Here is a 4,102-nt window from a genome sequence, read left to right as displayed (position 1 = left end):
TTCTGCCCCTACCTTGGCTTCACCTCTCTCCTGTGATCAGCCGTTATGGCTCTAATTATCTTGCTCCCTGCCTTCTGGACTATCAAGACTTTCAATCAAAGGTCACCTGGGTCATCTTTCATTGGGAAGAAGAGACGTCACCAGGAAGGTAAAATTTCGGAGCATCCTTTGATGCTAAGCTAGCAGGAATTACAGTCCAGCTCTCCTGGGATATTCACCCTTGTGGCTGCTGTAAGGCGCAGAAAGGTTCCTCTTTTGGACTTTTTTTTTTAAACTTTCTTGTTAACCATCAAATAGTTGAAGACTCTGCAAGTCGCACTGCAAACAAGACCAGTGTGAGAGCTTAGGAAGCCACTGGGCTTCCTGGAAAACCAGCTGTCATCCTTCTGGGGCAAGCACTGGGCAGGTGTACCATACCATTGCAGTCCTGGCTAATGCCTTGTGCTCTGGTGCTGAGTTTCCTGCTGCTTTATCACCCTGTGCTTTTAAACTCCAGCCATGGCTGGCTCGGGGTTTTTCAGTTTGGTGGGATCTGCTGATCTTTCTCCCTGGAGGAGATTACGGATCGTGTGCTCCAGAGTCATTCTGCAAAAACCATCACAGGCAACTGGGAGGGAGGTCTTGAAGATTGCATGGGAGAATCTCCCACTTTGTCTTTTTTTTTTCTCATAGTCCCCTGATTAAACAGGGAACAGCAGAACACACTTTTACAAGCGTGGTTCCACAGAAAACCTCCAGGACCTTTGGGAGAGAAAGCTCAGGGCTTAGACCCCTCTGGTCTGAGCTTATGAGCGAAAAAAGTGCTCAAGAGCACCCGAATTGGGAAGCAGATTCTCATAAGAATTCAGTGCAATGGGAGCTGAAGACTTTGAAAAGCACAGTGCTCTTTTACTGGCTCTACAGTCTGAGAAGCCTCTTGCTGGGTGCCCACAGTGGATCTCTCTGAGCACTCTGCAGTGAGGGTCTCTGCCTCTCTCCTGCCCAACCGTCCTCATCCCAGAAACCTGAAATGTGTTAAGAAAGCAGCCAGTGTTTTGGCTCTAACCAGCTGAGGAGGAGATATGGTTTCTCCTTGTTTTCATGCTGATGACACTGAGACCCACAACAGAGGCACCCTCAATACTGATATCTCCTGTGTCATTGCATGGAGAAAGATGTAGGAGATTTCAGCCTGGCTCCAGCCTGGAGGGCCTTGCAATTTGAAAGGAAGGACAGTCTGACTGTGCTGCATCATCCTTCCCTAGGGCTCCAGGGACTGCAGTTTGAAGAGCTTCTCTGGCCACGTGGAGTTTGAAGCTGAGGTTCATGACCAGGAGAGAAATTGCCATGAAATTGCCAGCTTTGCTGTGCCCTGTCTGGGTTCAGGCTTGCACCTTGCACTCTCTGGGATGAAGCCTTTCCTATTTGGCTCCTTACTCTTTGCCAGTTTATCTTCCTTTCCTTCCACCCTCATCTTCCTCCTCTTCTGAAATTCACAGCTTTTAGGTGCCAAGGCTTGGCACACTCTTTACAATGCTTCCCTATATTGTCTCCTTGTCTCTCACATAAGCACCTACTACATTGAGTAGAAGAAGAAAAGAAAGAGCCAAGAGAAAGAAAAAACCCTCTGGAGAGACTTGCTTATGACCCCACTAATCTTGCAGAAAAAAAAAAAATGCTCAGACATTAAAGTAACAGCAAATTGGAAAAAGCTAGACAACATTTTTTACTGGTAAAGCTTCTCCAGATGACGTGTTTACCTCAATACCGGTATTTTTCCCAGCAAACACTGATTTCAAGAGAATGTCTGAATTCTCAAAATGGGAAACACTTACTTAAATCTCATCGCATCCGCTTCTGGGCACTGCAATTTAAGAGCCTGTATAAGTGAATCCAAAAAGACAACACAAACAATAAAGAGGATTAAGAAAACACAATATACGAGGAAAGATTTTGTGTGTCCTCATGCCAAAAACTGCCACTTAGCCTTGGGCAAAGAGGCTGAAAAGTGCTATTGTTGCAGAGGTGCAAGAAAGCGAAGAATCGTGTCCAGCCTGTGCAAAATGCAGCGGACTGACGTGGCCCAGCCTCGCCAAGAGGGTGCAGAAACGCTGGCACAGAAAGCAGCCCCGGGAACCCCCCAGGAGGACTGGAGGAGGTCAAGATCTGTCCCACCTGAGATGCCTAGAGAGAAGTGGTGCCATCGCTTCCTCTAGTACCTGGTGGAGAGGGTATAAAGCGGGCTGACCCACCCTCTGAAGGTGCTTTTTTCCATCTGTGGCTGCTACAAAGAGTTGACAGAGACTCGGTCACCTGCGTGAATAAAATCGAGCGGCAATGAGCCCAGCCTGCAGTGCAAAACAGGATGCCTTGTGAGGGTATTTCCCCTGCTCTCTCCCAATTCCTTGGCTCAGGGAGAGGTCTCCACCTGGTTTACAAAAGGGATGTGAGCCCACTGGTCCTGCACCGCTGGCTAGCGGGGCTCAGCTGAGCATCTGTGCAGACACAGCGGTGCTACGACGTCCCAGCGCTGCAGCTGAGACGTGTGCAGGTGCTCCACAGCAGGCGTGCACCCTGAGGAGGGTCCCGCTGGAAATCTCTGCTGACAAGAGGGGACACGAGCTCACCCATGTCCCCTTGCCAGTGCCGACAATACCGGAAAAATTCAAGGGAAAGAAAGAGATACTTAAAAATATAATAATAATAATCTCCACATTAATAAGTCTGGAAAGGGAGAAGAGACAGGATTAATCTCATCGTGTGGGAGAGCACAATCTTAAGGGACTCGGTGCTGGACAATCGATACCAACCGTGGCTGCAGGGTCCAGGATTTTGGTGCAGGCTGGAAAAGTTGTTAATTCGCTCAGTTTCTGTCAACTTTGGGGAAAGGGGGAGCAAAGGGAGGATGGGACGGGTCACAGTGGGGACGGGGGGGGGAGGAAAGGCTGCCTGTGCCTTTAATTTCTGCAGCCCAGGTTTTAGAAATGCAGCTTTGCTTGGAATGCTGCTGAGTGTGTAGCCCTGGGACAACTGCGATCCCTTTGATTTGGCAGACTGGAGCCTCTGCAGGTTGCTTTGTGGGTGTATTTCATAAGAAAACAGAGGAGGCAGCAGTCCTGCCCTGTAACAGCCTCCAGACATTCTGGCCGGGTGCTGCCAAAGCAACAGCCAAGAAAGGCACCGCCTGGAAGAGTGGAGTTTCAAGAAAGCCTTCTCTGGTCGGGATGTTTGCCCAGCTTGCAGAAACCTTGGCTGTGTTCTGGTTTCTCCATTCAACGCAGAGGCAGAAAGGTTCCTGCAGGTAATTACATAAATTCTGCCTCCCTGCCCCCTCTCCTCCACCTTCCTCTGCTGCTCAGCAGTGCTGGGACGGAGCAGGAACATGCACGTTATGGGAACTGCAGTTGCAATTCGGATCGCCAGGATGGAACCTCAGCTCCACCACGAGGAGCGATGGCCGCGTAATTCACAGCACGCAGGGCTCGAGCCCTGGCGTCCACCTCAACCTGAGAACCTGGGCAGTAGGTCTCCAAAAGTGTTTTGACACAAACAACTGAGAGAACCTTAAACCAAGGCCCTGAGACGGGTAAATAAAGGAACTGTGGGATTTTCAGATTGCGTCTGGGATTCCGAGCAGGATCTTACAGACTCATCTGGGGATGCACAGAGCCCAGCGTAACACCAGGGAGGGATTCTGGGGGTCTCCTGCCACTTCCTTTGGTCTAGGTCAGGGATTTAGGAAGAAAGCACAGTCGGTAGCACACCACTCGCCGTACCGTGTCACATGAGGATGTAAGTTCACGTGTTGCGAACTGGTGCCAGGCAAATTCCCCACACGGCTCCCTCACTGGTAAGGAGTAGCAGCATGCCCTTGGGGTGACTCAGCTTTTCCTCTGAGCCCTTAATCATTGTTGTTCAGCAGCACCACTCAACTCATGCGCATCCTCAATAACCGAAGGAGGCGAGTCTGTGCGTAAGTGTGTGTCCCAACACGCCCGTGATTCCCTTTTTCACTAGAAAATGTTCGGTGCCGGACACCACGAGGTGGATGGGGCGAGAAGGGACGTGGTGGATGGTGTTACTCTTAGGATGCTGAACGTGATGGACCGCGCCATGCCACACG

This window comes from Anser brachyrhynchus (assembly GCF_964034855.1).
Source record: "Anser brachyrhynchus genome assembly, chromosome: 22".
Classification (NCBI taxonomy): Eukaryota; Metazoa; Chordata; class Aves; order Anseriformes; family Anatidae; genus Anser; species Anser brachyrhynchus.
The sequence above is the reverse complement of the archived record's forward strand: the minus strand, read 5'-3'. Positions refer to the sequence as shown.